Source organism: Polypterus senegalus, chromosome 12, assembly GCF_016835505.1.
Source record: "Polypterus senegalus isolate Bchr_013 chromosome 12, ASM1683550v1, whole genome shotgun sequence".
Taxonomy (NCBI): domain Eukaryota; kingdom Metazoa; phylum Chordata; class Cladistia; order Polypteriformes; family Polypteridae; genus Polypterus; species Polypterus senegalus.
The window spans coordinates 6374650-6386852 of NC_053165.1; the positions used below are offsets into that span (position 1 = coordinate 6374650).

At 46.7% G+C, this 12203-nt stretch overlaps 1 protein-coding gene across 2 annotated transcripts in view; it reads left to right on the forward strand.

Moving 5' to 3' along the window:
* fhit (fragile histidine triad diadenosine triphosphatase) overlaps positions 1-12203 on the forward strand; it is a 1101949-nt gene that overhangs the window by 22607 nt on the left and 1067139 nt on the right. For both annotated transcript variants that reach the window (XM_039772389.1, XM_039772390.1), the window contains exon 2: positions 302-396. The gene's annotated coding sequence lies outside the window, so the exon portion shown is untranslated. The remainder of the gene's footprint in view (positions 1-301; positions 397-12203) is intronic.

The following is a 12203-nucleotide window of genomic DNA, read 5'->3' on the forward strand; positions in this document are numbered from 1 at the left end:
CTCTCGTGAAATGCGCACAGACAGACAGACGTTGGATTTTATAGATATAGAGATGTCATTTTTCAAGCCAAAGAATGCGACACCTTTTATGTGTTTTTCTCGAGAAAAATGTTAATGCTAAGGAGGTCAAACTCCATGCTGCCGATTCAGAATCAAATCCAATGAAATGTGCGGCAAGCCGCGGTGCCAAAGTGCCCTACCAAGTTTTGTTTGTTGTATTTTTAAGGAGAGCCTGAAGTCCCACAGGTTTAAAGCTGGTTGGGACAAAACCTGACACTAAACATCAAATTATTTATTTCAGGAAGAGAGCAGAAGATACTCAACAGGAGACTCGACGGCGAGAGGAAATCGAAAGCTAACGCTGCTGTCATCCAACCGGGAGCTCAGTAGCACAAGGTACGTGAAGCTTAAGTGTGACAGTGGAGACAGACAGAGACCAACAGAGCTAGTGGGCTCCATGTGTGTTTGCCTCCGTCTGCTGCAATATTTTTCGGCCATATTAGTTTTTTTGATGTAACAGCAACAGCAAATCGAGTTGAGATGAGCATTGTGGTCATTTGGGTGTCTAACTTGTTAAAATGCCAGGGCTCTTTTGTAACGCCACATTTGAGTTTCCAATAACACAGTAAAGTTACATTTCTTCAGTAATTCGTTTAGACGTGAAGTCAGAAGGTGGGTGTCGTCAGGCAGATTCGTTGATTCCGGTGAGCTTGGTGAGATAGTCCTCTCCCATGGTTCTTCGTTATCCGCTCTCTTCTCACGGGGTGTGACACACCGTTCACTTTGTATTTTCATGAACATGGCTGCCAGTTCTTTCAAGCTCACCTCGGCTCCTACTCTGAACAAGCAGCGAACGCACACGGCACCTGTGACACAACTTAATCGTCAGTGGTTGCCTCTCGTCCATTGATGCCATCGAATGCCAATGTTTCATCTGATGCTCCCCTTGCGTCAGGTTATGTTTCCGTTTAACACATGCTGAGTGCTTTCTGCACACTTGGAGGTCTAATCGGGTTTTTTTTATGGAACTCTTCAACTGTTTATCATAAATGGAAGCAAGCTGTCTGTCGGGCCGGGTTAACGGGAGTCTATCCAGCAGGGGGCGCCAGCTCCCTGGTTGGAATAAGTTCTTTTGTAATTGGGGCGTGTTACACAACCTGAGACTATCTTTCTATATAATACGCTACCGTGGCTGTTCGTTTGTCTGTCCAGGATTTTAAATCACCCGTAGCTCGCAAACCGTTTCACCTATTGACCTGAAATTTGGTACACATATACTACGTGACATCTACTATCCACTTTCGGGATGATGATTTTTATTACTCTTTTTATTTTTATTTTATTTTATTGTAGAATCAACTCTTGGCAGCGCGCAGCAGGCCGGCCGTGCGCCGCATGCGTATGAGCGCCATTCTCATTCCCTACCACCTTCGCTAATCATTCTTGAGGCAGATTGAAGACTTAAGTGCCAGCTTAAGCGAAAAATTAAAGATAACGTACTAAGTAATTGCAACACAAAAACTAACTTCATCAGTTTTAACGTGAAAAGATGCCGACGAAAGAACAAAAGCAGCGGGTCGCTATGGTGGAGAAAAGAAGAGCTGCTCAGGAAGCAGCAAGCGCATCAACCTCTGAGTAAACGAATGCCCAACGTACAGAGGAAGAGTCTGAAAACTAGGAATGCTCAAGTCAAGTGTATTCACTGCACGTTACCATGCAGTATGCTGTTACTGGTGTAGATATAATATAAAAAGGCGATACTCCTCCCTTAGTGATACGGCGGTAAGAAATCGCATAGGGAAAATAACTTTGCTTTCTTTAATGACGGTTTATGCAGCATAACAGACAAGGAAGCCATGACAAGACCATGACCGAAGTGGGAGCTCGATGTATACTGTCTGCCATTTTTGTCGCTGCGCTGGAAGGGTTTTCAGGATCAGATGACGTTATCTCCCATCCGTCCGTCGTCTTCAAAGGTGTGCCGGGCAGTGTGCCAAGGCTTTATACTCTTTCTCCATGTGCAGGCCCACACTTAGGTAGATCCAATGTCATGCTGACTCTGACACACAGAAATAGTGCACGTTGCCCAACTGTAGTTGTTCTGAACTTGTCTTGTCTTCTAAGTGATGAGCCCCTGTGTGCTAAATCTGGCTTTGTGTTAGCTGTACATGTGAGAAGAAAAGAAAAGTAGATTTAAAACACAAGTTAAAATATATATTAAACCTCTGGTCTTTCCAGTTCAGAATCCCCGCCCCTACTCTGAGAGCCGCCCTCACGAGGTATTGGATTGGCTTAGAAATGTGAGCCGTCTAATTGTTCCCACCCACTTTTAAGAAACTTCACTCGCCGTTGTCTCCAGATGTGTTCTGTTATACGTCATCTGAATGCCTCCCAGTGCAGCATTGGCTCTCGACGCTCCTGGTGCTGTCACCTGTTCCTGCAGCCATGGCTGTAAGGCCTAAGCCATCCCTGCATGGGCCGCTGTGGTGATGTGCCTACCCAGGCATTGGCAAAGAAAGGAAAAAAAACTTTTTTTAAGTGCCTGCATTTTCAAATAAAGGAGAAGAGGAAAGGAAAGAATGGCTTCTGCTTTCCTTGTTCTGTAGATGAGAAGACAAGGTGGCGCTCTCGCTAGCGTTTTAGCTCTTGGAATGTTATGACATATCACAACATCCCCAGACTTATTTCAGTTTGCTTGATATAAATTATTTAAACACCCCTCGTACTTCCGGGTCAGTCGGAAGTTTCCTAAAGCAGGGAGCGTAACTCCCTGTAGTACCCTCTGATGGCATCCATGAACCCCAGCAGGGTTGTCTTATGGCACTACAAATCCCATGATGCCTTGCAGTTATGGGAATGGGTTCCTGAAGCCCAGGGACGCTGCCATCTAGTGGTTTGGGGAGGCATATCTTTCGGAGACTGTTCAGCCATATTGACCTCCCGGGCAGTTCAGGGAGTGGTGCCAGTCCCAGGCGGGACGCCCATCTGTATGGTAAGGTTAATGTTTTGAAGATTGTGCTTATCGTTTCTAAGGATTTTTTGATCACCTCTTGTCTTAGCCTCATAGGAATGAGAGGGCAAGTCGATACTTTTTGCATTTATTCAAAGCATTTTGTTTCAATTTATAATCCTGCTTCTCCTGCTAAGCACACACGGCAGACGGCAGAAATGATATTCCTTGTATTATATTTGCATTCGTTAATGTAACTTAAGCTCACTTTTATTGGCACTTGGCTTCATTTCCTCTACTGCACCGGCATCAGGAACACTGAAGTGACACTTCTGACATCCCGGGAGGTGCAGCTACCCGGTAAACCTTGACTGTAAACTCGCTGTCTCCGTAAAGGGAAAGAATCGACGTAAACCGACGGACTCCGCCGACTCGTGAGGGTCACGTTTGCTCTGGCGCAACCAGATCTGAGAAGAGACAAAGGAAGCGTCTCTGTCGGCCACGTTCTGCTTGTTTCGGCGGACACCTGATGGGTTTCAGCACACGGCGTATTCTCTCAACTGGATGAGAATTGGAGAGGAGCTGACTGGGAGCTTGGCTGTCGTGAAGCTTCGTGCTCGCATTTATTTATTTTGTTTCAGCTGTTGTGAACCGTTGTTTCCAGGCAATTTAAAGTGTGCACGTGCAGGAGGGGAGCGAGGCACAGAGAGGCCGATGTTTTATTGGCAGACAACGGGGTCCTTTGACTCGATAGCTTCGGCTTTTATTCAAGTGACTACTGCTATTTATCAAAAGGGGTTTCCTGTGCCATCTGTTTTATTCCTTCCTATGATTTCCTTTAACGGATTTACTCCTCTTATTTTTTTAAACAACTGCAACTGAGTTGTTTTTTTTGCCCCCTTGGCGATTACGCCGCTCCCTAAGTAATTCATGGCTGCTCGTGACAAGAGGACTGAAGTTAGTAGGATATTTGAACGCCACTCTGTACTTTATTTATTTTTTGTTATTTTTGTCTCTTTTTTGGATTTTATTAAGGCATGTTACACAGCGCCTTCCGAAAGTACTCGGACCCTTTCGCCTGTTTTTGGATTACTGTATTTATTTACCAGCTGTACCCCGGGGCTGCACCCACATAGCAATGAAACAGGACAAACTTTAAAGATCAATAGACGTTGGCACTGTATCTAATCGTGTTCAGCTCTGACGAGAGAGCGTCTCTTGCGCGGGGAGAAAAGCACATGGCCGTGATATCTCAGCTACCCTCTAACACACACGGCGCTCTGATCTCTCTCTCAAAAACGTCAAACATTACACCTTAACAATCTCGAGATGATAATGACTGCTGAACAAACAGGTGTCGCTAGCTAAGTGGAGGCGAGGTGCACTCCAACATGTGGCGACAGGTAGGGGCTCAGGGACGTTCTTAGGCACCCGCGTAGGGCACCGACCCCGACTTACAATTTTTTTTTTTGCCAGGCTGTGGGCCTGGGGCCCCTGTAGGCGTCTGTGCCAGTCACAATACAATCCTCATCCAAAATTTATTAGAACACCTTCCTGAGCTTCAGAGGGGGCTCTGCCCCTCCGGGCCCTCCACCCCCCAACCGGAGCCTGCACATTTCTGAGCCGCGCAGGGCCCCCAAACTGCTAAGAACGGCCCTGAGAGGCTGGCGAGTGAATGAGGAAGGCCCCGCCCCGCTCTCGGCCCACAGCCACTCTTGGATTTGCATAAATACATCGGTACCGCAAGTGAACTCTGGTACTTAGTGTGATGAGAGAAGTTACAAAATCAACGGGAAAGTTCAAGCAAACTATAGAAAACAACCCGATCTAAATCCGTTAAGTAATTCTCTCGTGAAAAGCGGACAGACATTCTGACAGAACGCGCTTGGACCACGAAAGTTTTAAAACCGTTTGTTAGAACATTAGAACAATCTAGACGAGAACTGGCCATTCAGCCCAACAAAGCTCGCCAGTCCTGTCCACTTATTTCTTCCAAGAAAACATCAAGTCGAGTTCTGAAAGTCCTTAAAGTCTTACTGTCCACCACACTACTTGGTCGCTTATTCCAGGTGTCTATCGTTCTTTGTGTAAAGAAAAACTTCCTAACGTTTGTGCGAAATTTACTCTTCACAACTTTCCAACTGTGTGCCCGTGTTCTTGATGAACTCACCTCAAAATAACAGCGAGCGCCTGTGGGCCAAGGGTAACCTACATTCCAAATTTCAAGTCCCAAGTCCTCATGGTTTGGGAGATTTCGTGATGAGCGAGTCAGTGGGATTTGGAATTTATATATACTGTAGAGATGTACTGCGGTGGGCTGGCGCCCTGCCCGGGGTTTGTTTCCTGCCTTGTGCCCTATGTTGGCTGGGATTGGCTCCAGCAGACCCCCGTGACCCTGTAGTTAGGATATGGATGGATGGATGTAGAGATATATTTGCATTTTAGCAGTTTTTATTGGACTACTCATTCATTCATTCACTCGTTCATCCTAGCTCTTATCTCAGACCAGGTTGAAGCAGTGAGACCCATAGTGTCTTTCCACAGCCACACTTGCCAACTCCTAAGGCGTTCATAGGTCATCTGGGAGATATGATCCCCTCAGCGGGCCCTGGGTCTTCCCTGGTGGTCTCCTCCCAGCTGGTCACATCTGAGAGGTATGCTTATCAAATGCTCAGACCACCTCAGTTGCCTCGTCTCCATGTGGAGGGTCAGCGGCTCCACTCCGAGCCCCTCCTACACTTCTCACCTCATCTCTGAAGGAGGGTCCAGCCACACTGCAGTGAAAGCTCATTTCGGCCGTCTGTATCCATAAACTCGTCCTTTCACTCGTTACCCAAAGCCCATGTCTGTAGCTGAGGGTGGCGACGTTGGTGGACTGGTAAATTGTGGGCTTCAACTTCTGGCGGAGCTCCTTCTTCACCACTCACTATATTGTGACCTTAGTTCTTAATCGATGAAGCACAGCACTTCTGTTTGGCACACTTGGTCTGAAATCGAAGCACTAGGCACCCTTGCTGTCTTTTGTGTCCTCATTGATGACCATCTTGGTTTACGACTATCAATGTCACAGGTTGAAGGAGGTCATGCCAGCTGCGGGCAACCTGGGCATCACAGTGCTGCCTCATAACATCTTGGGGTCTCGTTCACAAGGTAGGGTAGAAGAAGAAGATGCAGATTTGTCTCTTTTTCCAGTGCACTCCATAATTTTTGGGACAAAGACGCGTTTCTTCTTGATTTCCCCCTCTGCTCCACAGTTTCTTCTTGACAAATCAAACAATTCAGACATCGTGATTAAAGTGCACACTGCAGACTTTCATTTCAGGGGATTTGCAGAGATTTCGGTCACACAACACCTTTTCTGCACGGTCCCCCCAATTTTAGGGCACTATATGTTTGGGACACTTGGCCTCACAGGAGTTTGTGATCACTCAGGTGGGTTTCATGGCTTCACAAGAGACCTCAGCCTCCTTCTACCCTTTGGAGTCTGTAGCTGCTATTCTTTGACAAGAGCTGTGCCAGTGAAAGTCAAAGAAGCCATTAGGAGGATGAAACTTGAGAATCAAACCATAAGGAGACCTTAGGATGACCTGTGACGATGTGGGTTCTGGCTCCACACTCCCTTTGCTATTGGAAGCACTCGAACCCAACACCGTCGATAATGTTGCCGAGTGAGCTAGTCAATGGAGGCAAATAAACAATTGAGCAAGGGGTGGTATACAAAAAGTGCAATAGTGCTTTTATTAAAAGCAGTCAACAAAACAAAAACAGTGTTCAAATAAATAGTGCAGTTCTTCATATTCATTAAATAAATAATCCATAAAAAGAACGTGGAGGTTAAAAATCAATAAATAGAAAAAAAAACACATCCTTAAAAATCGGAGGTTAAAATCTTCTCTTGGAAGCAGTTTTAAAACCAACAACAAAGAAATCCGGTGCTCTTTTGTTAGCGTCTCACCTGCTAATCCCGTTTGGGCATCGCAGCAGGCAAGACGCTCTCTGCAGCTGCCCTCCTGAAACACACGCACGAGACTGGAGACCTCCCGATCCCTGGCTTCAGTATGGCACTCATCCCAGTCCCGGAGAACTTGGTTTCCCACAACGGCCAGGTCGCTCACGTTGGGGATTCCCACCACCAAGTCTCCCGACTTCCGCTGCCTTTCCATGGCCTTTCCGCGGCCAGTCGCCTTCCCTGGTCACTCCCGCTACCTGATCGCTCAGCGGGAGCGACATCAACACAAACGTCTGGGTGTCGGCCTAACACCCAGCTTCAACGCAGCTGCCCACGAGCGCTCATTCGTCGCCCGTCCGCTCGCTCTTCGCGGCTCTCTCTCACCGACCTGCTTCCTCTACTACTCCCGATAACCTCCGTCCTCTCCTTTCCTTTCTCTCTCCGATCGTTTCTTTTTTTTTTTTACACCTCCAAACGTTTCTTTCTTCCCCCCATAAAACCAACTCGCGCTTCTTTTTAAAACGTGAGGGGCCATCACAGCTGCAGCATTAGCCACGGGAGCAATCACGAATGTGGGCAGTTCCTCACCTGTGCACACGGTGAGAAACGCCCACATCGACGACTGCCCCGCGGCTCGCAACAACGCCCCTCAAACCAAGCCGCCTCGGTGCGGTGATTATTTATTTAAAATCAATGGCCTTTTCTCCACGAGCTGTGGACCCATAACACCACATGACCGAAATCAAAGTCCTGCAATATCATGAAGAAGAAAGGTCACACTGGTGGGCTCAGTAATCACAAAGGGACTGGTAGGCCAAGGAAGACCTCCAACTGCTGACGACAGAAGAAGCCTCACTCTGACCAAGAAAAAGCCCCCCACACCCGTGTGACAGAAGACTTCATGAGCAGAAACACAGAGAAGGTCACACTGCAAGTTGAACTAAAACAGGACGGGCAGATTACAGTTTGGGGAAAAAGGACATCAAAGAGCCTGTAGAATTCTGGGTAAAGAACGAGACAAAGATGGACCTCATCAGGGTGAGGGTGAGAGCAAAGTGTGGAGACGACAAGGAATTGGTAAAGCAGACCACCTCATCTGTTAAACATGGTGGTGCTGGGGGTGTCATGACTTGGGTGTGTATGGCTGGCACAGGTCCTGGCACACTTCTCTTCATTAGTGACATAACTACTGACGGCACAGTGAATTCTGAGGGGTGAAGAATCATCTGATCTGCTCGAGTTCCAGTCAATGCCTCCACACTTACTGGACGGCACTTCATCCCACCACAAGACAAACACACTGCTGAGGACACACAGCAAAGCTAAGAGATGGAGAATTCTGGAATGGCCAAACCAGTCATCCGATTTCAATCCAATGGAGCCGGCCTTCCATATGCTAAGGACAAACTTTAAGGGGGCAAGCCCCCCAAAACAAGCAGGAGCTGAAGATGTCTGCCTGAGAGGCTTGGCAGAGAAGACCCTCAGCGTCTGGTGATGTCTGTGAATGGCAGACTTGAAGCAGTCATTGCAAAGTCCTAAATGTGACAATGACTTTAATAGACCTGCCATTGCTGTGTCCCAGTGGTGCACCCCCAAAAATGGGGGTACGGTGCAGAAGAGAGTGTTTTCTGCAAATCCCCTTCAATGAATGTCTGCAGTGTGCAGTTTAATCACAAAGCCATTTTAAAAGAATCGAGGAGAAGTGGGTCTTTGTCCCGAACATCACGGAGGGCACCATATTGCTCTTTAACTCTTCGGAGTTGAGAATGTGACACTGCGTGTTGGTGAAGTGGCCGGATTTCTTCAGTGTCACCAAGTCTTCGTGATAAATGACACCTCCGGGACGATTATTGCTATGCAAGGAGACCCTCAAAAAAAAAAACGCTTTGCACCTCGGAAAAGAGCTAAGCGATGGAGTAGCAGCTTATTTGTGCCAGGACGTCTTTAGAATGGCTGACTGTACGCCTGTGAAGCCGAGTTGAAGAGGAGCATGCGAGCGTTATACTTACGTGCCAAGAAATCAACACAAATTGGCACGGTAAACCTATGAAAAACGAGGGGGAAAAAAAAAAAAGCCAAGTAGCGGCACGCCAATTAGCTTGTGGCATGTGGATTGCCAGTTAACAGACAAAAAAAAATAAAATCTCCAAATACTTCTGAAAGAACATTTCTCTTTGAAAGCAAGTGTGGTGCCAAAGAAACAAAGAGGAAAGGTAACTATCACAAATGGTCTGTGCGGAGACGTCCCGTGGGCGGCAGCGAGGGCTTTGTACTGCTGCTTCTGGAAGCCAGTTTGGTTTCTGTCGGGGTGGCTTTTGCAGGTTCTTCCCGTGATTGTGTGGTTGACCCTCGCATCCCCAAAAATGTGCGTATTTGATCATCCAGGGCCTCCAAATTGACTCAGTATGTGGCCTTCGATGGACTGGTGACGCGTCTCCTGTGTTGTGTCTGCCGCCATAGAGAGCTGCTGTGTAGAAAAAGCAACATGGAGGGCTAGACGGCCATATCTGCTGCTGTCTAAGGGCCCTGGTGCATTAGGTCATCTTTCTTCATCCTTTCCACCTTACAACAGCAACATTTATTTCTACAGCACATTTTCATACAAGTGGTGCAACTCAAAGTGCTTTACAAGCTGAAGAAAGAAAAGTTTACAAAAAACAAAAATAAAATTAGGCAATTCTAATTAACAAAGACTCCGGTGGGCTGGCGCCCTGCCCGGGGTTTGTTCCTCGCCCTGTGTTGGCTGGGATTGGCTCCAGCAGACCCCTGTGACCCTGTAGTTAGGATATAGCAGGTTGGATAATGGATGGATGGATGGATAATTAACAAAGAGTAAAGTAAGGACAGATGGCCAGGAGGACAGAAAAAAACAAAAAACATCTGCAGGGGTTCAGAGGCCATGAGACCACCCAGCCCCCCTAATATAAATGATCTCAATCAATCCTCAGGGTTTTCAGGCTTCACGGGGAAGAATTTGGCGATGACGATGGTCGTGTGGACCTCTGGCCTCTGATCAGGTGGTGGTGGCGGCGCAGATCACCAGCACAGAAAACTGGAAAAGAACAGCAGAGAAAGTAGGGGGATTAGTGCGGAATTTGGGGCCGTGAAAAAAATGACAATTTAATGCATATACAGAATATCAGGGTTACATTAAGATGAAGGTGTGAGAGAGCTGTGTTACAGTAATGTGTTTTATAAAGGGCTCCACCATATCAGCCTGGCGAATTTCTATCAGTAAAGTCGTATTCCAGATTTGAGGTGCCTAACAGCAGAAGGCCGCCTGCCCACCGCACCACGTCTTTTAAGTTTAGCTCTTGGAATTCTAAGCAGACCCTCACTTGAAGATCTAAGGTTACGATTTGGAGTGTAAGGTGACAGGCATTCTGAAATGTAGGATGGAGCAGATGATTGAAGGCTTTGTAAACCATCAGCAGGATTTTAAAGTCAGTTCTAAACAGCACTGGTAACCGATGTAGCGACGCTCAGACTGGCGTGATGGCGTATTCTGCTTCTGCTGTCAGCAGTGAGCCACCAGCCGAGTTGGGGAACATTTCATATTTCCCACTTTACACACTCGCTGTCCTTTAATGTTATAGATTTAGGTAGCCATCAGATTCTTCTGAAACTATCTTTGTTCACGCTGTGATATCTTTTAAGTTCTCCGTTTGTCCAAAAAGTATAGAAAAAATATGGGCTGACCGCGCGGGTCTGTGTCTGTGATGACAGCAGCATATCTTCAATGCAAAAATTCATTTAAGATTAACAGTAACAAGCCAGAATCCATGTCTTAAGATTATCATTAATAATAATAATTAAATAAATGGGTTAGTAAGGAAACAAAAATTAAAAGAAAGTTGTCCCAAAAAAGAAGACAGAGAGAGAGAGAGTGAGACAAAGAGAGCGAGAGAGTGAGAGACAGAGAGAGAAAGAGAGAGAAGAGAACGAGAGAGAGAGAGTGAGAGAGAGAAGAGAACGAGAGAGAGAGTGAGAGACAGATGGAGAGAGAGCAAAAGAGGGAGAGAGAGAGTGAGAGAACGAGAGAGAGTGAGAGAGCCAGCGCTCCTGTATAAAGCTGCCATTTACGTGGCATCCCGCCGGTCAACATTCTAGCGTCAGTGCCCGGTTGAGTAATCGTGTGACAGTCACAACTCTTTTGCGTTTATATAAATATGAATATCGATAATCTTAGAGCTGAAGTCTGGGCCCCCCAAGGACACTCAGAGACTTGTCCCGAAGCCACTCCAGCGTTGCTTTGGCGCACTGAGCCACCCATCGCCCCGGTCTGAGGTGACGTGCACTCTGGAGCAGCAGGTTTTCTGTTAAATGGCAGTCCACTCGTCTCGTCACTTTTCAGGAGGCTGAATGTCAGCGGGTCATCAACGACCTCTTTAGACGGCAGCTGCTGTTTCCAACATGAAGGATAATTATCGTCAATTTGAATGTTCTTATCGGTTGTTTTAATTTGCTGCGCATTCAGAGAGTGTTTGGCATGATAAGGCCGGGAGGACTGGGAATCAGCAGAATCAGGAGAGCTGTGTTTTGGATGCAGTGCAGCCAGTTAAAAAACATGAGGCACAGCCCAGCAGTCTGCAGAGAGTCTCAAGTTCCCAAACAGACGGACCCCAGCGCGCAGCTCATGTCGTTTTGGTAGTTTATAACCGATGACAGCTCAGACATCCGGACTTACTATCTCAGGCAATCCATTTATTACAGACGCACCTGAACTTGTGTGGAATTAAATAACCCTTCGTCTCTCTTGTCATGGCATCTGTAGCCTGAGGTGAATTTACGAGGCTATGCGTTATCTTGTGATTATCAGCATTTTTGGTCATAAAATTCAAGGGTGGGAAACCTGTCTTGTGCCAGGAGTCTTGTCCATATAAGCCGTGCACTGATTAAAAAATGAAAAAAAAAAAAAAAAAAAGCAAACCTCCACACTCCGATGTGATTTCACGCACCCTGTGGCCACGTGTTAGCCACGGCAAATAAAAATTCTTAATCGGATATCTGACCAGAGTCAGGGTGTCCGCTGGAGTCCACGGCGACTCCCCGATCCTTCTCAGATGCGTACTTTCGATTTTTAGACCCCCCAATGCGTATTCCAACACTAACATTTCTACTTCCTATGTGAAATTCTTTACATTTATGGACAGTAAATTTCATCATCCACAAATCTGCCCAAGCCTATGTGCTGTCCAAGCCCCTCTGTGATGATTCAAAGGATTCCTGATGATCTGCCAATCCACCTAACTTGGTATCATCTGCAAACTTGACCAGCTTGTTATTCATCTTACTATCTGAATA